Genomic DNA, 24,209 nt, shown 5'->3' on the forward strand with positions numbered 1-24,209 from the left:
CTGGAGTAGCAATTCTAATATCAGACAAAATAGACTTTAAAATAAAGATTATTACAAGTGACAAAGAAGGGCACTACTTAATGATGAAGGGATCAATTCAAGAATAAGATATAACAATTGTAAATATTTATGCACTCAACATAGGAGCACCTCAATACATAAGGCAAATGCTAACAGCCATAAAAGGGGAAATTGACAGTAACACAATCAGAGTTGGAGACTTTAACACCCCACTTTCACCAATGGACAGATCATCCAAAATGAAAATAAATAAGGAAACACAAGCTTTAAATGACACATTAAACAAGATGAACTTAATTGATATTTATAGGCCATTCTGTCCAAAAAAACAGAATACAATTCCTTCTCAAGTGCTCATGGAATATTCTCCAGGATAGATCATATTTGGGTCACAAATCAACCCTTGGTAAATTTAAGAAAATTTAAATCCTGTAAAGTATTTTTTCCGACCACAATGCTATGAGACTAGATATCAAATACAGGAAAAAAAATGTAAAAAATACAAACAAATTGGAGACTAAACAATACACTACTTAATTACCAAGAGATCACTGAAGAAATCAAAGAGGAAATCAAAAAATACCTAGAAACAAATGACAATGAAAATAGGACAACCCAAAACCTATGGGATGCAGCAAAAGCAGTTCTAAGAGGGAAGTTTATAGCAATATACTCCTACCTTAAGAAACAAGAAACATCTCAAATAAACGACCTAAACTTATACCTTACACCTTAAGCAATGAGCGAAAAAAGAACAAAGGTAGAAGAAGGAAAGAAATCATAAAGATCAGATATGAAATAAATGAAAAAGAAATGAAGGACACAAGAGCAAAGATCAAAAAAAATAAAAGCTGGTCCTTTGACAAGATAGAAAAATTGATAAACCATTAGCCAGACTCTTCAACAAAAAAGGGAGAAGACTCAAATCAATAGAATTAGAAATAAAAAGGAGAAGTAACAACTGACACTGCAGAAATACAAAGGATCATGAGAGATTACTACAAGCAACTATATGCCAATAAAATGGACAACCTGGAAGAAATGGGAAAATTCTTAGAAAAGCAAAACCATCCGAGACTGAACCAGGAAGAAATAGAATATATAAACAGGCCAATCACAAGCACTGAAATTGATACTGTGATTAAAAATCTTCCAACAAACAGAAGTCCAGGACCAGATGGCTTCACACGCTAATTCTATCAAACATATAGAGAAGAGCTAACACCAATCCTCTTCAAACTCTTCCAAAATACTGCAGAGAGGAACACTCCCAAACTCATTGTACGAGGCCACCATCACCCTCATACCAAAACCAGACAAAGATGTCACAAGGAAAGAAAACTACAGGCCAATATCACTGACAAACATAGACGCAAAAATCCTCAACAAAACACTAGCAACAGAATCCAACAGCACTCTAAGAGGATCATACACCATGATCAACTGGGTTTTATCCCAGGAATGAAAGGATTCTTCAATATATGCAAATCAATCAACGTGATACACCATATTAACAAATTGAAGGATACAAATCATATGATCATCTCAATAGATGCAGAAATAGCTTTCTACAAAATTCAACACCATTTATGATAAAAACCCTCCATAAAGTAGGCATAGGGGTAACTTACGTCAACATAAGGCCGTATATGACAAACCCACAGCCAGCATCCTTCTCAATGGTGAAATACTGAAACCATTTCCTCTAAGGTCAGGAACAAGACAAGGTTGTCCACTCTCACCACTCTTATTCAACATAGTTTTGGAAGTTTTAGCCACAGCAATCAGAGAAGAAAAAGAAATAAAGAAATCCAAATTGGAAAAGAAGCAGTAAAGATGTCACTGTTTGCAGATGACAAGATATTATACATAGAGAATCCTAAAGATGCTACCAGAAAACCTCTAGAGCTAATCAATGAATTTGGTAAATTAGCAGGATACAAAACTAGTGCACAGAAATCTCTTGCATTCCTATACACTAATGATGAAAAATCTGAAAGAGAAATTAAGGAAAAACTCCCATTTACCACTACAACAAAAAGAATAAAATACTTAAGAATAAACCTACCTAAGGAGACAAAAAGCCTGTATACAGAAAACTATAAGGCACTGGTGAAAGAAAATAAGATGGTACAAACACATGGAGAGATACATCATGTTCTTGGATTAGAAGAATCAATGTTGTGAAAATGACTCTACTACCCAAAGCAATCTACAGATTCAATGCAATCCCCATCCAACTACCAACATCATTTTTCACAGAACTAGAACAAAAAAATTCACAATTTGTATGGAAACACAAAAGACCCCAAATAGCCTAAGCAATCTTGAGAAAGAAAAATGGAGCTGGAGGAATTAGGCTCCCTGATTTCAGACTATACTACAAAGCTACGCTAATCAAGACAGTATGGTACTGGCACACAAACATAAATATAGATCAATGGAACAGGATAGAAAGCCCAGAGATAAACCCACGCACATATGGTCACCTTATTTTTGGTAAAGAAAGCAAGGATATACAATGGAGAAAAGACAGCCTCTTCAATAAGTGGTACAAAAACTGAACAGCTACATGTAAAAGAATGAAATTAAAACACTCCCTAACACAATACACAAAAGTAAACTCAAAAAGGATTAAAGACCTAAATGTAAGGCCAGACAGTATAAACTCTTAGAGGAAAACATAGGCAGAACACTCTATGAAATAACTCACAGCCAGGTCCTTTTTGACCCATGTCCTAGAGAAAAACATAGGCAGAACACTCTATGAAATAACTCACAGCAAGGTCCTTTTTGACCCACCTCCTAGAGAAATGGAAATAAAAACAAAAATAAACAAATGGAACCTAATGAAACTTAAAAGCTTTTGCAAAGCAAAGGAAACCATAAACAAGACAAAAAGACAATCCTCAGAATGGGAGAAAATATTTGCAAATGAAGCAACTGACAAAGGATTAATTTCCAAAATATACAAGCATCTCGTGCAGCTCAATATCAAAAAAGCATAAAACCCAACCCCAAAATGGGCAGAAGACCTAAATAGACATTTTTCCAAAGAAGACATACAGATGGTCAACAAACACATGAAAGGATGCTCAATATCATTAATCATTAGAGAAATTCAAATCAAAACTACAATGAGGTATCACCTTACACCGGTCAGAATGGCCATCATCAAAATATCTACAAACAGTAGATGCTGTAGAGGATGTGGAGAAAAGGGAACCCTCTTGCACTGTTGGTGGGAATGTAAATTGATACAGCCTCTATGGAGAACAGTATGGAGGCTCCTCAAAAATCTAAAACTACAACTACCATATGACCCAACAACCCCACTACTGGGCATATACCCTGAGAAAACCATTATTCAAAAAGAGTCATGTATCACAATGTTTTTTGCAGCTCTATTTACAATAACCAGGAAATGGAAACAACCTAATTGTCCATCAACAGATGAATGGATAAAGAAGATGTGGCACATATATACAATGGAATATGACTCAACCATATAAAGAAATGAAATTGAGTTATTTGTAGTGAGGTGGATGGACATATAGACTGTCATACAGAGTGAAGTAAGTCAGAAAGAGAAAAACAAATACCATATGTGAACACATATATATGGAATCTAAAAAAAAAAAAGTGCTGAAAACCTAGAGGCAGGACAGGAATAAAGACGCAGACGTAGAAAATGGACTTGAAGACACGGGGATGGAGAAGGGTAAGCTGGGACGAAGGGAGAGAGTGGCATGGACATATATACACTACCAAATATAAAATAGATAGCTACTGGGAAGCAGCTGCATAACACAGGGAGATCAGCTCGGTGCCTTGTGACCACTTAAAGGGGTGAGATAGGGAGGGTAGGAAGGAGACACAAGAGGGAGGGGATATGGGGATATATGTATACATATAGCTGATTCACTTTGTTATACAGCAGAAACTAACTCAAAATTGTAAAGCAATTATAAGTTATAAAAAAAAAGAATAAACTACAATATCCTTGGAGAACACAGGGAGGAGCTATGGACCTATGAACCACGTCTTATACATACAAAGGCAGATTAGGTTTAATTGAGAAATACAGTCAGTTTATCTGCCATAATTCTTATGTGGGTTTTTTTTTAACAGCTTTGTTTAAGAGTAATTGACATACAATAAATTGCAGATACTTGAAATGTAAATTTTGAGAAGGTTAGACATATGTTTACACACCCATGTAAAGATCACCACTATCAAGACAATGAGCATATACGTTATCCTCCAAAATTTCCTTCTGTCCTTTCATAATCTTTCCCCATTCCCTGCTCCCTGTCCCCATTCCCGGGCAAACACTTAACCCTTATATAACTTTGACCTAAAACAGAAAGGTACCAGGGAAATATGGTTTTGCCCTTAAGCAAAATTTAGAGTCTTTCATTAAGTTCCCTCTTCTGATCTTTTCACATAATATATGAATACACATCTATCTTATGAAGTGAGGTGTGAGAGAGAGAAAGAGAAAAAAAGATATTCCCCACATTATAACAAGTTGTGTGGCTCCCCTTTCTAATACCTAATAAATACAGAACTACTGTGGGGTTTCTAAGACTTAAGTAATATGTTTGCAACCCAGGTAGTAATTCAGTTTGTTAGCCTGGCAATTTAAGATAACTGCACCTGCCACCAGAACCCTCAACATCACTCATCCTGTCACTATAGTATTATTGTCAGCACCATGACATCTTGGCATTTCTTTTCCCAGCCTGTGCTTCTCTCAAATTATTATTTTTTGCAAGACACTGCAATAATGTTATCCACTCATGAAAACTACAACTTTTAATTTTTGTTGCAATGATGATGGAAGAAAATACAATATATAGTCTTCAGGTTGGAATAACTTCTAATAGAAAAATAAAATGAGCCTGGTAATGATTTTAAAAAGGAGGCTTAGACACAAAATAAAAGACATTCATGGTGTTTTTCATCTTTTTAAACAACTTCTTTGACTACAAATAACATAGCATGGTGTTTTTAATTACGTTTTTATTTCTGTATTTTTGCAAAATATAATTCTGTGTCATTCTCTGATGACCCTATAAGATATAAGTTCATATTGCTTCAGTATGGAAAGTACCAATCAGTACCTCTAGAGGTGGTACTCCTTCACCAGTGCACCAAAAATTGTCAACAAAATTTTACTCTCATCCTCCCTATTACCATCCTACCCTCTTACAGTGTATCTGAAGCTAAGCTCTATAGACAAATATTCTCCCATTGTTCCTTACTTTGAGCACCCAGATTTTATACATATATGATTTCTCTAACTTTTATATTCACAAATTTCATCTCCTTAAGGATTTCTATTACAGAAGCAGAAGGATTTTAAAGTAGGAGATTTGACATGATAAACTTGGGTTCAAATTTCACCTCCACCACTTACTGGCTTTTGAACCTCAGCCAAGTTCTTCACTTTTCTGAGCCTCAGTTTTCTCTTCTGTAAAATATAGAACCTTAGGCATAGAATAGCTGGGACCTTTCAGTGAGAAAATGTATATGAAGCAGTAACCAGTGCCTGTCACATAGTAAATGATTAGTAAATGTTAGCTCCATGATCCCTCTAATCATGACTACAGCTATAATTTCTGGTTATGAACTGGATGAAGAAGAGAAAAAAAAATTATCTTTAGGTATATATTATAATAGATATATAATAGGCTCCTACCCAAACTAGAGACAAAAATACAGGCAATATTCTATTTTACCTTTTCCAATTGGAACATTGAAAATGTTCTAGCCAAATAACTAGAGAATAGGAAATCATGTGGGTGATTCTTTTTTAAAAAGTTTTCAAGGAGGTCTACAAGTATTTGTCTCAATGGACTAATATAAGAGACCATTTGACTAAGCTTCTGAGTAATGCACCACTTTTAAGCATCCTGTAGGAAGAAACCTAGGTGCAAATTCTGTTCAATATTGTCTATTGTGCTATATCCTGTTGTGAATGAATAATAATGGGTGGGCACAAGAAAGTATCAAATAATTATGTCTTCAAGATCTAACTTCTTAAGCATCTCCAGCAGATGTGTAATGTGAAGGTATAATTTTTTAAGCCACCTATAGCGCAGCAGCTGAGTATCCCTTCTGGCTTCATAGGTAGGAAGCTTACAGATCACATAGTACTGGGCCTGCATCCCTGGGGTTAAGGTGAATTGAACTATAACCTTCCCCTGTCAAGAACATGATGTTGTGCAGTACACTCCTTAGTTTCTCATTTTAAGGCAGGTGGTTACACTGACATTAAAATGTAGACATACTCAAAAGAGTATGCCTCATACTCAAAAGAGGAAATTTTTAGTTCACATTGAATAAGAATAAAAATATAATGGATCTACAAATAATATATTTGCTCTACATCATTCATGTAGATGTAGAATATCTAAATTTCAGTTCTCAAAATGTTTTTCAATTAATATCTAAATATCTAAATTTAAATTATCAAAATTTAAGTTTTCCAAATGTTTTTCAATTAATATCTAAGATTGAGAGTCAAATCTTGGTTAGGGCCAATAAAATTAGTATCAGAACATACATTTATAGTTACCTAGATACCTCAACTCCGAATCTGATTCAAATTTTCAAGAACTTCCAAGTAGTTTCTTCAGAGAATGTCTAAAAAAAATATCTGACAGCAATAGTGTATTCCCATATAAAGCCTAATATGTATGATTTTCTCCTGTTTTATAAAACCACTATAAAGGACTGTTTTATAAATATGCTTTTGAAGTCTCAATACTTTTTTTCCCCCAGTTATCTTATAAGAGCATAACAATGTGCCTATAAATCTCCAGTGGCCTATATCTAGAAAAAAATGTTTTGATGTATTTCACTTATTTTATGAAAGATTTACTTTTTGCTATTGAAAAGTTCTTTTAATTGTGATCCTGCATAAAAATAGTGCCTCAAGTGAACAGAAAACAATTGTCATTACAAAAATTCAACAATAATCTTGCATTATTTTCCTTTATGTTATTTAACTATCTTTTGTCTAGTTTTATCACACAGATTTAAATAGACCTAAAGATTATTTTAAAGAAAAAAATAATACTTGCATGGATTTGAAAGTAGAAGGAAGTTTTCCATAGGCTAGAAACAATATAGTATCTCTACTCCCCAGAGTGAAAATCCAGTCTCTGAACTGGATTAGGTGTAGAACCTGCATATGCATATTCAGACACACTTTGGTTAATGTTCAAAAATAAAGAAGTCAATCCATTTTCTAGCTGCTTTCACTGTGGCTAAACTTTCACAGCATTCTGGGCAGAAGAGTAGTGAGAACCTGGGATTTCATATTAGTATTCAAACATAAGGATAATAATAACCATATATTAAGTACTTACCTTCAGCCAGATAAGATAGGTCACATACATAATTAACACTAATGCACTGACTGCACAAAACTAAAAAGGAGATAAGCTCCACATGGTGTGAGAGTTCACAGAAGTGAGGCAGTACTTCTCTATGAAAAGATCAGGGAAGATTTCTTAGGAAGTGTGATGGTTAATTTTATGTGTCACCTTGACTGGGTCATGAGGTATCCCAATACTTAGTTAAATATATTCAGGGTGTATCTATGAGTTTATTTCTGGATGAGATTAACCTTTGAAAATAGGTAGACTGAGTAAAGCAGATTGCCCTCCCCAAAGTGGATGAGTCTCCTCCAATCTATACTGATATGCTCAATATCACTAATCATCAAGGAAATGTAAGTCAAAACTACAATAAGATATCCCACACCTGTCAGGATGGTTATTAACAAAAAAAAACAAAAGACAACAAGTGTTGGCAAGGATGTGGAGAAACTGAAACCCTCACACATTGTTGGTAGGAATGTAGAATGGTGCAGTCGCCATGGGACACAGTATGGAGGTCTCACAGGATCTTAAAAACAGAACTATCATATGATCCAGGAACCCACATAGGGGTACTTATCCAAAAGAATTGAATCATGATACCAAAGAGATGTAAGTACTCCTATGTTCACTGTAGCACTATTTATAATAACCAAGGTATGGAAACAACCTAAATGTTCATTAATGAATGAATGGATAAAGAGAATGTGGTATACATACAGAATGGAATACTATTCAGCTTCTTAAAAAGAAGGAAATTCTGCAATATGCAACAACATGGATGAGTCTTAAGGACATTATGTTAAGTGAAATAATCCAGTCACAGACAGGCAAATACTACATTATTCCACTTATACGAGTATCTAAATAAAATAGTCAAATTCATAGAAGAAAAGAGTGAAATTGTTGATTGCCAGGGACTCTGAGGGGGGGAAAGAGAACATTATTAATTATAAACCTTCAATCATGCAAAAGGAGTAAGGTCTAGAGATTTGTTGTAGACACTGTATCTATAGCCAACAGTAATGTATTGAACTCAAAAATTTGTTAAGAGGGTAGACCTCAAGTGTTCTTACCAAAATGAAAAAAAAAAAAAAATAGCACTGTCTTTCCTTTTCCTTTCACTTTAGGATAACAGCAATGATGAAGAGTGAGAAACCTTGAACTAAGGTTCACCTTTGCTTCCAATTTTCTCTGAATTCAGAGTTTTCTTTAATGAAGTCTTACAATAACTGTGGAAGTGGAGTACATGACTTTTTTTCATGAAAGAAAAAAATAAGGAATAAGGGCTGAAATCAGAATCATTAGCCCTTTGGATAATAGCCTTGAAGATGTAGGTAGGTCTAGGCTATATGGGAAGACTGTTTTCCACAACAGAGTAAGCAACAGGGTGAGCCTTTCCCCTGTTTCAGTGTGATTGATATTAAACTGAAATGCAAGCAGAGCTAGGACTTGCCCAATGATATCCATGCTTTTCACATAGCATTCCATTCCTCATCTTGAGGTCAACACTTCTCAAGGTGTTACAATAGAAATAGTTGTTATGTGGTGAAAGTGGGCATTTGTGGTGTGCTAACTTTGAGAAATTCTAAGATTCACAAAGCTAAACATGTTTATTTAGTACAGGACTATTCAGAGCCTCCAGTATGATAAACACATTTTATGAATTAATTGAGGAAGATAGGATAACATCTGCCAAAAATATCTACATGCACATCATATCCTTCATTCTCCCCCAAAGCCGAGCTTTATTCTCAGGAAGCAGGTATGAAAAACTAGAAAACACTAATAAAAGGTCTCATTACAACTTTGTCATTGTGAGCAACTAGTGTTAGTTTTCTCTGGGATTTGAGATGGTTTATGAAATTTGTCTTAAAACTCTACACTTAGGGGATTTAAGGGGAAAGCCCTCATTTGCCAGACTTCAGACACTGTTAGTCTAGGGTGATTTCACAGGTATCAACATCCCCAGTATTTCCAGAATTTAAATGTGTGAATACAAGTGAGTTTTCTCAAACAGTCCACTCTGTAATGTCAGAGGAGCACAGAGGATAGAGAGTCATCCCTCCGTATGCACAAGGGATTGGTTCCAGGTCCCCATCACCCCCATCCCCTGTATAGCAAAATCCACAAACGCTCAAGCTCCTTACATAAAATGGTGTAGTATGCATATCCTCCCATATATTTTAAAACATCTCTGGATTACTTATAATACCTAATGCAATGTAAATGCTATGTAAATAGTTGTAAATACAGTGTAGATGCTACATAAATAGTTACAAATTCAAATTTTGCTTCTTGGAATTTTCTGGAATTTCTTTTCAAATATTTTTGATAATTTGTTCATTGAACCTGTGGTTATGGAAGGCCAACTGCTGTGAGAAGTATGTGGAAAGGGCTTGAGGAAAAGTGCTGTCAGATTACATTTACCCTAAGTTATCCAGAGCCTGCTCAGAGATGGTGGTTGCAGCAGCTTCTGAGAAAGAGGTAGAGTCAGGAGGATTTGCAACTGTGCACATAAATTTCTAATAAAATATTTGACTTCTTTTTTCAAAGATCACCCTATGGAACTACTTTGGAATAAAAACTAATCTAAATTACCTATGCTATAATTAACAGTTAACTATCATATAAGTTGAAAAAGTAAAAAAATATATTACAAAGTTACTAATGTTCTTAAAAATAAAAGAACACTTTTTAAAACATGAATAAAGGCAGTGTAGCCAATACCCCTACTTTTTCAGAATTTTTAAATCCTTTTCCAGTAATTCAAAATAAGTGTAACCATAAAAGGTAAAGGATTCACATTCTTAAACACAATAGACCTCGGTCTGTAATAAGGAATCTTCCAATCATAGTTGTAAAGAAACTTCTAATTTAATTTCTGAGCTATATTGGTTGTCAGGAAACTTTTATAATTATTGTAAAATGCCTGAATATCTGTCTGTTTTTACAAATAATATCACATTTTCTATAAAAAAAAAAACTTTACTTCCTCAATACTTAGGTTTTTATATTGCAAACACATTCATGGAATCTAATGAGATTATTACTACTTTCATAAGTGTAACATTTGTAGCTCAATCAAAAGCAAGACTAGAAAAGCAACATTCAACAATACAAACATTCTCAACTTGTGTACACAAAGATAAACATTCATTAAGTAATCAGCATATCAGAGAGGTGCTACAAGGGAGAAAAAAGGAAACAACAATCAAGAAAAGCAATTTTAAATGAGAAGGAATAATAAGCTAGAAAATTGACTTCTAATATTCACAGACAGGCATTTTGTGTGTTTTTTTTAATATACATCTATTTAAAGTCTTTATCACTGATTTTCCTACACCTTTGATTAAAAAGTTATTTCCTTAATTTTTTAAATTATTTTCCTTAAGCCATCATATTGAAATATTGCGTTCAAAATGAGCTTTGTCATTGAGTAAGTTTACAAATGATGTAAAATAGCACAAGACCAACACTAACTGATTTGTGACCTTGGAAGATTTATTTAAGCATTCATTTTCCTCACCTGTCAGATGTCAGCTATAATCCTTGCTATTTCAGACAGCTATGGAATTCCTGGGTGAAAAGTGTTATATAAAAACAATACCCAGTTACTTGAAATATATGAAGAATACAGGTCAAATACTTTCTTGTAAGTAGTAATAAAATCGTTTCCTTTTTGTTATTGTTTTTTAAACCAGTGTTTCTTGCCCATGAGTTTGAATATCTAGCTTTTCATTTTTTTCCACCTTAACATCATATATATATGTATATAACTTTTATTTATGGACAAATACATCATTTGATAAAAGACTTATTTTCCATATCCAGATCCCATTATATGAACAGTATCCCATCACATTTACTAACAGCAAATATGTAGACTCTAAAATTCAAGTTTTAGACATATGTACAGCTGGATTTTTTAATATGTTAATTTTTAACACTACCAACTGCGTTAGCATTGTTCTCCATAATAATCAAATATTATTGTTAAAGAAATATCACACTGGAGAAGATGAGCAAAGCCAGCAACAGAGAAAAGAGCCCACAAATAGAATTCTGACACTATGCCCTTCTGAAACAAAGAATGGGAAAGCTTTTAAAAATTGGGATGGATGGGGGAGAATCAAAGGCCATCTGTATTTACTAATATGTTTTATTCAAAGGAAAAGTAAACTTTCTCATATCTTCTTGTCAGGAGATAATTTTACAACTTGTGTTACTGAACCAAGTCATGTACCCGTTGCACAGTGAAGCCAAATAAACCAAATCATCGGAGTTTGGAGCAGAGAAAGGTTTATTGCAGGGCGAAGCAAAGATAACGGTTGGCTCAAGCTCAAAACCCCCAAACTCCCCAATGGTTTGGGGGGGAAAGTTTTTATAAGCAAAATTTGAGGTGAGAGCTGCAGGGTTTGGGATTTTCTTCTGATTGGCCGGTGGTGAGGTAACAGGAGAGTGCTCACGAAATCTTGTGCTCAGCCTGAAGTTGCCATTCTCCACCTGGCTGTGTGCCTTAGTTCCTACAGAACTCAAAGATATTGTTATGTATATTCCTTGAAGAGGAACCAGGACCCTACTTTAATAGCTGCTCTATTGTTTCTTGAATGCTCCCCCCTTGTTTCTGTATCCCCTCCCTTCCCTGATTAGCAACAGTTTGAACCTGCCCTTTGCAACTCTGGGAAGGTCATGGAGGCTGAATGAAGCCTATTTCCTACAAACAAGAAACGGGGGACACAGAAAGGATTTGTATCCAGGAGGGCCACAGGGTCCTGTTCGGTTTCACTTGAAGTGAAGTGCCCACTGAAATTAAGCTCCTACCTTCCCACAGAGACTGAGAGATGGCAGCACTAGCTCCCTAAATGATTATATTTCAAAGGCATGGCTTCCTTTGAAAGACAATCCTAGGCTGTAAAACTAACAAGAGGGTTTTAAAAAGATTTACATCTCAAAGGATCATAGAAAAAAAATTATAATTACAAGTTGTCTAAAGTAAGTGTTCTAAGAAAAGAGAAGTTAGGGGTCTAGAGTGAAGAAAAAGTCTGTGTAAAATTTAGTCAATCTGAGGGGAAACACTAACTCTGTCTTGGTCACTATTGGAGGGAAGCAAAATTAGCCTCACCAAAATATGCTTGTTTGGAAAATTTATTATTCTGGGCTGATTATTTTTGAGAGGCTACAGACAGAGGAAAATCTGAAAAGAGTAGATATTGCCATTTTGTAAGTGTAAAAAATTAATAAACAGAAACCTCAATTAAATAGAGTTGGGAAAACAGAAGGGTGAGATGTCCTGCCCTGTGATGATAGCAGAGCCCAACAGGAAGAAGAAAGACTCCACATTTTCCTGGCAAGGACTCAGCCAATGACAGGTCATAGACTCTTTGTTTACTAGAGCCATCCCAGGTTTCTGTCCCCTCTATAAAAGCATTATTCAGGAAGAATGAGGGACATTTACTCCTTCCAACCACAAGGTATCCTCAGGTGACTGAGAACACAGTGGAAGTGTCTGAGGATTAATCCTTGTAATGTGCAGTAGTCCCACAGGGAACCCCACCACAACTTAAGCAAATAATGCTCCTCCGAGGAGACACAAGATAGACTGATCACCTAGTGCTCCAAGCACCCACAGCAGTTTTAGACTGTTGGAAGGAGAAACTGAGACACATAAAAGAGTCAAACCACCCAAGGATAACTCCTTGGGAGCTAACTCAGAAGCAGCACAGATCCGATCCACCACACTGTCCTCAGAAAGTTGTTCAGATCATATCTCATATCTAAATTAGGCTACCAAATTAATAACAGGAAATTGTACCTCAAAGGACAAACAGCTCCCTGACGGATAGCCACCTATTAGGATACGTGCTGGGTTTATGAATAACACTTTCAAAACTGATACTTGCAACTACTTACTTAATTGGGACTTAAAGGAAATCCTGCCCTAAAATGACCAAGATGGGGTTCTTTTGGCATTCCAAAATTGATTTTTTCATGCACAAAATCAACAGAAGATAAGAATTCTTACCATGTCAGTCTCCTGGATCCCTGCCTTCAGGGTCTACTGGGAAAAATAATGGTAAGAGTGTTTCTCTTTTCTAAAATTAGATTAGCAGGAGAAAATATTTGTAGGGTTAGCTCTTTGGATCCTTTGAAATGGAAAGACTTTGTTTTAAAATGAAGCTAAAATTTTAAAGAGCTCTCATTTTAAACTATTATACCTATTTTAATTGGTATGCAGAAGCCTCAAAGGTTTTGTAATTTCAAATTAGCCTCATTTAAGGACTTTTTGTAGAAGGCTAATGGAAGATTAATAATATAGGGACTTCCCTGGTGACACAGTGGTTAAGAATCCACCTGCCAATGCAGGGAACACAGATTCGAGCCCTGGTCTGGGAAGAGCCCACATGCCGTGGAGCAACTAAACCTACGTGCCACAACTAATGAGCCTGAGCTCTAGAGCCCACGAGCCACAACTGCTGAGCCCGCATTCCACAGCTACTGAAGCCCGTGTGTCTAGAGCCCATGCTCCACAGCAAGAGAAGCCACCGCAATGAGAAGCCCTCACACTGCAACAAGGAGTAGGCCTGGCTCGCTGAAACTAGAGAAAGCCTGTGCGCAGCTACGAAGACCCAATGCAGCCAAAAATTAATTAATTAATTAAAATAATAATAATAATAATAATAATAATAATGTCAGAGGTACCTAAAACAAAAAACTATAACCTGACATAGAGGATTCCTTCTATCCCTTGAGTACTCATTCTAGTAATCTTCTATCTGAATTGTCTTTTCACTCTGAAAAGGCTATTAAAAGGTTACCTTTAGAAATGGGGCCACTTGAGGCTGTAGGTGATCCTTTTCAGGTCAAGGCTGAACAAAAGGCCATAGTTAAAGAACTTCTTGAACCTTGAAAGGATCCTCAAAAATTTTTGTAAATGGATTATCAAGATGAAAGGCCACCTATATGACTAAACTTGTGACCATAGTTGATATTCAGAGCTTGATAGGATTTTTTTGTTTGTTTGTTTTTGGTCTTCTCTCCTAAGTTAAATGAGAGAAAGGAACACATTCCGACATAGGTAGATAGGTATGTCAGTCCTCTGATACCATTTAGGTGACCACCCAATTCTTTGAAGAATTAAAAACAGCTGTTATTGTTTTATAAATCTAGTTTTTACAGCACTAGTAGTGTGGCTCCAGAAACAATTCAAACCACAATAATCCTTTTTATCACTCCCAAAACCTCCCCTATTTAAGAAGCTTGTAAGTAAAATAAATAAATAAATACATACATACATACATACATACATACATACATACATACATACATACATACATACATATTTAAAAAATAAAAATGGCCTTTAGGGAACAAAACTCTTAGGAGGAACTTGCTTGCATTTCTCCTCCTATGCCTTTGAGATGTAAATGTTCTACTTGGTCTATTCCAGGACCTCTTATCTAGGCGATCTTTTTTTTTTTTTTTTTGCAGTACACGGGCCTCTCACTGTTGTGGCCTCTCCCATTGAGGAGCACAGGCTCCGGACACACAGCCTCAGCGGCCATGGCTCACGGGCCCAGCTGCTCCATGGCATGTGGGATCCTCCCAGACCGGGGCACGAACCCATGTCCCCTGCATCGTCAGGCAGACTCTCAACCACTGTGCCACCAGGGAAGCTCTGGGCGATCTTTTTAAAATGCAAATTTTAGGAAGTTCAGTCTTATCAAAAGAAAAAAGGAAAGGGTGATAGGTCATTTGGAACTTGACTTGTCAAGGACAAATACAAATCTTCAGTGTCTTCTCCATAAAGATTAGTGAAAAGGGCTTAGCCATCTAAACAGATGACCTTGATTTGTTTCATCTGCCAGAAATCCAATCCAAATACAACCTCATTTGTAACTGATGATTTTTATATTATTGAACCTGACTCATGGCAGAAATATTGCTATGTGAACTATGGGGTCTCTCTTTGTGTCTATGTGTGTGTATACAAACAAGCACACACACATACACATACATATATATATATATGTTGTAGATGTGTGGTATTGCCTAAATTAATTTGTAAAAGAGCTCCATTTAATTGGCTTAAAGGAAATTATGTATTTATATAAAAACTCAGAAATAGAAAATAACCCAAATGAATTTCAGGATTATGTGATCTAGAATTAATTTTTAATGAATAAAAACAAGTTTATGTTTCTTGGTTTAATTTATATAGACATGTCTTTAGAGTCATTAACATTAGGTATAATACTTTGATTGTACCTAGGCTTACTAGAAGTCAAATAAGGTCTTATTATTTCTGTTACAAAATTTGTCAGCAAGAAAAATAACAGTATGATAAAAATTTTATAAGTAAATTAGATGTAAATAGGTTAAGAGATTTTAGGTAAATTTTTTAAGAAAAATTTGTTTATAGTATGTTTACTGAAAAATAGTTTCCAGAATTTTTTTAGCTTTAAACTTTATAGTCTTGATAAATGAAGTTAAATGATAGAAGTTTATTAAATATCTAGGTCAGTCCAAAATAAAATAAGACACTGGAACATTAATTATTGAACATAAGTTTCATTTTACAGAGAAACTAAAGAGATTTAGGACTAGTAATAAATATGTTTGGTGTCACACTGAAAAAAAAAACTATAAAAGAACACGTGTTTTTTAGAAACCATAAATAGCATTTATAAGTTTGCCAATTTATGGAATGCTAACGTAAAAGACAGTTCATAATTACATTCTTAATTTTCCTAAGAAATTAAGTTTTTTAAAGGTTAAGAATTCTAATTAAAATATGTAACTAAAACTACTGAAAATTAAGGAGGAAAACATCTTTGAATACAAGGAAAAAAGAAGATATAAGGAATGGGAATACATTTTGTTAAGGGAAAAGAAATTAATTTTGTCCTAAAGCTGGTTATTTCTAAATGGGAAAGAAAATAAGGTACAAATTATCATGGATATAGAAAGATGTAGAAGGTTTGTGAGAAAAATAAAAGGGGTGGGGTATCTTTAGAAAGGAGTGTGTGCTCAGGACTGACTAAGATTAGAATAAATTCAGTTGAGTAAATGGATTTTAATATTAAAGGTAAGATGGTGCAAAACCTGAATGTGATTTCTTTCTCTGTTATGAGGACAAAGTTTTCTTAGAATATTGATGTTCTTTTGGTAACAGATTATAAAGTTCTTTACCTTTTAAGTAATTTATTGTGACTTTCTGTATTTGTCCTTGAAATCTTTTATTGCCACTTTGGTTAAGTGAATAAGTATTGTTTCACAGTGACCTATGATCCTATTTGACCAAGTGTTTTAAAACTTTTTCTGATACTTTTGAAAAACTTCACAAGCATCAAATTCTGAATTCTTTTGACCCCCAGCTAAGCTTTGTGAAGCTTCTGAGAGCCCAGAAAGCTACATTAAACTAATTAAGCTTATTTGGTATGTTAAATTACATGGGAGGGCTTCCCTGGTGGCGCAGTGGTTGAGAGTCCGCCTGCCGATACAGGGGACGCGGATTTGTGCCCTGGTCCGGGAAGATCCCACATGCCGCGGAGCGGCTGGGCCTGTGAGCCATGGCCACTGAGCCTGCGCGTCCGGAGCCTGTGCTCCGCAACAGGAGAGGCCACAACAGTGAGAGGCCCGCGTACTGAAAAAAAAAAAAAAAAAATTACATGGGACACATTGTCAAATGAGCGGTGATAATCCTTCCTAAGTTATGCCAAACAGGCATACAGGTAAATGCCATTAATATAAATATTCCAGAAACTATATAAAACTTCTAAAATTTAAACATGTCCTGGTATAATGTTTTCAGTTATGAGTCTAGTTATTTTAAAATGTTGTATGTCATAGCGGTAACCAAGTTTATTTTATCAAATACATTGTCATCAGGGCTTTAACAGTGAATTTTTGAGGGTTTTTTTTTTGTCATTTATAGACAGTTATTGTTATACTCTGATGCTTTTGCAAAGAATGCTTCATTGTCAAGAAGATTCATAGAAAGGACATTTGACAAGTACAGGTTTCTGATAACTTTCAGATCATACCACTGAACTGCCTAAGAAGTTAAAGAATTCTAATAGAAAAACTGATGGCTTCATAAACTGCTAAAAAAAGATCAACAAGAATTAGTAACATAGGGCTATTTAATCTTTATTTTCCAGAGATAAGGAAATCTTTACCCTTATGCTAATTATGACTTAGAGTAGTTTGGTAAAGTATACCTTTGTGAGCAGAATTGAAACATTTATCTTCTCCCTACCTGATCCCTCCAGAAATTGGAAACACTTAGGTTCCCAGCATCATTATCAGGTGAATAAGAAAGGCCACCTCCCGACAGGTGTGGAAATCTCAAGATATTTGAGCAACCTCAAGAAGAGAAGAATTCATCCAAATCTATACATATCACAGGCAGAATCTAATGGCAAGCCGTTGGCATGACCTTTCTGGCCTTGAGAGGCCTTTTAAAAGTTCGATTTGAGATTCTTTATAAAAAGTTCCAGCACGGCCAACTTAAGAGTCTGTATGATCAATTACACTTATGTAAATGATCAGGCCAAGTTTATTGAACCAGACTTATTTTGCAGACAAATTAGTCTTAATTTAGCTATATTTGGTAGAAATTTAGGTAATTTTGGAGAGAAGAAATTATTTTTTAGTGCATATTAAGTTCTAGTGTTGTTGTCTTTAAGGTTTTTGTATTTACTGTCTAAGACTCACTTTCCAGATGGCTCCCTGTTGTGATATTACATTATTGTAAAGTTTAATTGAATTATTAAAAGGACATTCTAGGTTTGTGCCTGAAGCTTATCACCATTATCTATCTTTGGATGAAGATCAGATGCCCCATGTCCTGAAACTAGGAGATTATGCATATTGGAAAAGACAGCAGGCAAAGGACTCTTTATAGCTGCCTTGGAAGGAGCCATATCAGGCCTTCTGTCCTGAGTGGACTGCAGCTCCTGTCTCTGACACCTGACTTTTACTGACTAAGACCAGCACAATCAGATGGTATCTGAAGTAGACAGCTAATCCAAGACGTTGGACATACATTTTTGATTTACATTTATATTTATAAATATTACATATATATTTATACAAAAAGAGAGAGAGGGATTTTTCAGTGCTTAAAGAGATATATTAAAAGACAAAACTATATTACATGGCATTTGTGAGGAAAAGAAGTGTAAGAAATAGATTACCAAAGAAGCCAGGATAGTGGTTCCTTTTGGTAGGGGTGGTAGTGGTAAAGTTTGATTGAGAGGGAAAGAGGGAGCACATGGAAAGTACATAAGATGGCTGGGAATGTTCTATGTCCTAACCTGGATGGTGGTTACCAGGATGTACATCTTACAAATCATTAAGCTATACATTTATGTGATTTTCTGAACTTATACAATAATGACCATTAAGGTTAAAACAATTTTAAGAAGTTTAAAAAATTCTAGATTGAACATGGTTAAACAGGTTTCTTTACTTTGGTAGCTCTTAGAGCCTTTAAAATGCCAGTGCAAATTGTGAACAGTTAGGATGGTAATTTAGCTTGCAACATTTAACAATCTAATTTAGCCAAGAAATTCTTTTTTTCTCAAAACACCTATTAACAGTTCTCAGGACACTAGTGTTCCCTGAAGCATAGCTCAAGAAATGCCCATTTATTTAATACATCACTGTAAAAAACTGGTATTCTGCATCCTTTAAATATATATATATATATATATATATATATATATATATATATATATATATATATATAAAATATCAAAATGCTACTTATCTAATAAAATTTAATTAATTTACTAAACACTCAGTACAAATAATTTTAAACACTTTCTGCTTGCAAATAAGAAGTTTTATTTAAGCCAAGACTATTCCAGTTCTTTTTGGGTAGTTCTTGCCTTCATTCAGAAATAAAATTACAGTTACTGGTTTCTTAGCAATACCTATTGCTTTCTTGATCATTAAAACAGAACTCTTTCCAACAAGGACAATGAGTCTATGCTTTAATAGGAGAACACAAAATTAAGTTCAATGAAATTAAAATCTCATAATTATAGTAGTTTTATAACAGAGTTTTGTTATATATTGTGAAAAACAGTAGCTATAGAAAGGCTAACTTAACTTATACAACTTGTTCCCATCAACCATGTTTCATAAGGTATCATCGTCAGGCAAGATAAAGAAGACAGATTTTAAAATTAACTTGGAAGGAATGCAGGAGCTCAGGTTGACCTTCTCACGTGGGACCAAAATGCCCTGGCTCTGATGTTCCATCCAGACAAACTATTCTTAAGAGGCAAGGTAATCCCCATACAAGCTGAGAATGTTATATTATATATGGAGGAGATATCTATGGACAGAGATCCTGTGAGATGTGAGGCCACCCCAGTATATGCTAAGAACATTAATGCCATGCAATATGGAACATATGCAAATGGACAGAGACCCTAGAGTGCTAAGCTAATGCTACTTCCAGAAGGCAGGCTTCCATCAGCAAAGAGAAAGATATTCAAAATAATTTACTTTATTCACTGGGAAAATTATTTTTACACCTTTTATTTCTATTTTGCCCAAAAGATAAGGGTAACTAAGAATTAGAACTTTTCAGTCTAAGGTTCTTTTCTATAAAGTCAAAGTATTGGGAAATTAATATTTTTTATGTTAGAAGTAAGAAATTAATATAAAGAAAGTGATGTCAAAAGAACTACAATAAATGCAAAATTATGTTATGGGTACCCCAGTGGTCTGTAACACCCTTTCCTACTGTGCCACGGAATGATGGTAGCCTTCTACATCTACATGAAATGAAATCTACATGAAAATATCCATTCTCATTATTACAAAAGAAATTCATATAGTGAAAATTGTAATAAAAGTCATATTTTTAAAATGTAATTCATTCATCTATTATAGCTCCAAAATTAAGTGTAGTAAGTCTTTGCTCCATCACTGTGCTTAGGTAGCCAAAGCTGGAGGGTCATTTATGTTGAAGGACTGTTTTGGGTAATGAGGTCCTTTAGGTATATTTAGATAACGACATGCTTAACGTCAAACTACAAAAGCAAGAAAATTGTGGTGAGCTCTGGCCACATTTTATTCATTTAGTATTGAGTATTGATCTTAGGCAAATGACAGAGTTGGACTGACTTCTTTTTTTTTCTTTCTAACTTCAAAAAACAGCATTAGAAAGCCATTAACAGAAAACTAAGCCTACAAAATAGATAAGTAACCTTGGTCTTAACCCTTCAAAAATAAGTGCAACAATAGCAATCATTAAATATCTTATCAAGCTTAAATAGTTACACTTATAATAGACCCTTTCTCAGAAGAAAACACAGGTACCTATAACAGGTTACATGCATTCAGTCATTCATTCATTCAGGAACACTTACTGAGAGCCTTCTAATTGCCAGGCACTGAGTGTACTAGTTACTGGGGATAATTTAGAGTTAAGGAAGACATAGATCCTGCTCTCAGGGAGTGTGAAATCAAGTGAGAAAGTCAGAGGAAAAAAGGGGCAATCAATTTCCCCTTGAGCAGTTGAGTGTTGCAGCAGTGGAAGCACCATGCACCTGGGAGGGTCCATCATAGGCGCACTAACCATGACTTTGGGGATGAGCAGAGACTCTTGGAACAACTATCTTCTAGACTGGATGAGGAATTAATCAAGCAAAACAGGACAAAAGCACTCCAGACAAGGCAAACATGTGCCAGTGCCCAGGGCAAAAGGAGAGTGTGGGGTATTTGGGTGATTAGCAAATAGGTCAGTCTGGCTGAAGCCCAAGTGAAAGGTGGTTTGTAGACAGATGGCAGAAGAGATGCGCAGAAGTTGGGGGGAAGGAGGGAGTTCTTTAGGGTGTTTGAAGCTCATCCAGAGGGCAGAAGAGACCATGGGAATGTCTAAAATGACAGTGACTTAGTCTCATTTGCGTTGAACTCAAATAGCCACTTCACAGACCTGATAGCATTTTGTTTTCACACCACACGTGGCTTCAGGAACGACTCTAGAATCATCTTGCTTCTTACTATATGCTTGAAAATTAAAAGAGGCGTGAATGACAACATTTGCTTTGTGAGAAGAAGGAAGATGGTAAGTTTAACAGGAAGGGTTGATCTAACTCCATAGACATAGTAAGAGTCTTTTCATTTGGACTTAGAAGTATTTTGTAAATATTATATTTAATTATATAAAGTGTTTGTATAAATATTACTATCATCTCGCCATTCCGTGGATTTAATTTTATTTCTTGCCAGATAATATCCTTTAATTAGAGGATGTCTGGGGTACCTCTTTCATTACAGAATAAAAGCCTTTAATAACACATTAGCATAGTAATATGGTTTGTTATAGGTGCTACTTTCAAAACTGATCTTTGTAACAAGCACGCAGTTGAAATTTGCCACAGTATTAGGAAATCTAAGGTAAACTAGTGATGTTCTCAAAATGATTTTCCTTTACTCAACTTTTCAATATATTCGTTTAGAAAGTGGAATTAATTGCTCAATAAATGGCATAAATAAGGTTTCTATCAGAGTCCATCTCCATATGAATCAGTTTCTCTGAATTATAAAAAAAATTCTGATCTAGTGTCATAACTGCACCATAGCTTCAGAAAAGAAAAAACAAAACTGAAGAAAATTGATTTCTTAATTTAACTTCTATTTCTAATGAAGCATCAACTCTCCCTGATGGTAGAACAGCAGGGAAACCCCATTACGTAAAGTACAGGACTCTGATGACTTTGTTTTAATACATTTATAAGTAGGGTGGGAACTAGACCTAAGAATAGAAATAAAATAACACAAGATCTTAAAAGGCTGAGCAACAAAATCTAACTCTTTTTTTTGATACAATATTTTGCAAAATAACTTATTAAACTTATAGACTAACATTTTTAAGAATCCTAAAGCATTTCTAGAATATTGACAAACTATACACCAAAAAAGATTGAAATACAGTAAAATCTAAAAAAAAAAAAATGCATTGCTATGATTAATCTTCTAAGCATAAAAGTTCTCTTATATCAGTGAACAGAATAATACGTGATTTACCTACCATTACCGAAATGTTAAGCTTTAATTAATTAAGTTTAAAAGCCCACTATTTGCAAAGCAAATTTGCAAAGCAAATAGTACCTGGCAGGGAATATAAAAAATTGAAAAAGACCCAGCGTCTGTCCTTCAGGTAGCTAGCTGAAGTAACAGACACATAAACACAGTTATAGAATGAAATGGTCTCACAGTCAGAGATAAGCACAAGGCAATATGGGAGCACATTGCAAGGGTCTTTTAGGTACAACTGCTTCAATTTTCACCAAATGCAAATCTAAATTCAGTTGGATACTCAGGAAAAATTAAAAGACAAGTGTCAGAGAAATTCATAGATACAAAGCTTCACTAAAAATATTTAATAACCAAATATGAGACTTATTTCAATTCAACAAATGTTACTGATATTTGAGGACCTACTGGGTATTATATGATCTGCTGATAATAGAGACCAAGCACAGCCTCAGCCTTAAAGACCTCATAGCCCAGTCGAATTTTATATTAAATTAAAGAATATGTGGAAAGAAACATCTGTGTTAGAAAAATTTAACAAGAGCTTAGTCTTTAACCTGGTATACACCTGTATCATAGAACACATCTTTTTGGAATCCAACTTTATTGCCATATTTACCAAATTGTACTGTTTTCTTCTCAAACATTTTCTTGAAAACTCTTAAATTTGGAAATGACACATCATAGTTCTAAGGGAGTTTCCAGTAGAGCGTTGATACTTAAGAGTTGTATTCATTTCAATAAAGCTAATCTATTAAATATATAATCTAAAATTTCTAAATTAGTCATATAAATAATTTCATCCATTAGATGAATCCTTTCCAGATGGATCCTTTCCAGATCACTTGATCTTATTTGAGATTTTTTTTTTTAATCACTGTGAATTTGTTCAGATGTTGCAACTACACTGTATCAGCCAGTGAATAAAGTCAACTTTCCCTCTACTTGTATTGGACAGAACTTAAACTACTTAACTCAGACCTTAGAGCTGAGAGGTATCCAAGAACATGCATTTGAGTCCAGTTTAACATATCCTGCTAAAGCATTGTCATCATTTAAGGATTATTTTTATATTACAGAAAACCCCATTTTCCTTTTGCAAATATACTAAAGAAAGGTACACAGACCTGGGTGAATATTTACAAGAGCCCTCTGGATTTAACCTAAAATTATTAGCCTTTCTGCTGTGTGCTTATAAATGAAGCATAGTACAACATAATAACCAGATCAACCACAATTAGAGCTCTGAATTAAAGGCAAGAAATTAGACATTTTGACAGCTCTGGAACTTTGCCTTTCTTGGGCCTCAGTGCACAGCTAGGTAGCACAGGTGTTCCTGTAATTGCAGTACAATGAAAAATTCAGTGCTCAATGGCCTTCAAATTCTCTTGTGTGATGGGGTGTGAAGATCGGGTGTCGGTACTGTCTCCCTGTCATTACATGAAACACAACTAAAAACTCTTTGGACTTTTGGCTGTCCTAAACCAGGTTAAAAGTATATATTGGGTTTCTTTATCATGCAGTCATAGTTTCCATAACCACATACATGTCTTTTTACAAATATTGAAAGAAATATTTTAAGAGTGCTTGTTAACAAAAATTTACATTGTAATATATTCCCCATCTCATGTTAAAATGGTGTACCTAAACTCTGCCACTTTCCTAGTTAATCTGCAAAAATTCTCTCTAAGAATGTATTGGGAGTAAAAGGAATGTGGTTTAGTTGTTTCTTTCACC

This window comes from Hyperoodon ampullatus (assembly GCF_949752795.1).
Source record: "Hyperoodon ampullatus genome assembly, chromosome: 5".
Classification (NCBI taxonomy): domain Eukaryota; kingdom Metazoa; phylum Chordata; class Mammalia; order Artiodactyla; family Ziphiidae; genus Hyperoodon; species Hyperoodon ampullatus.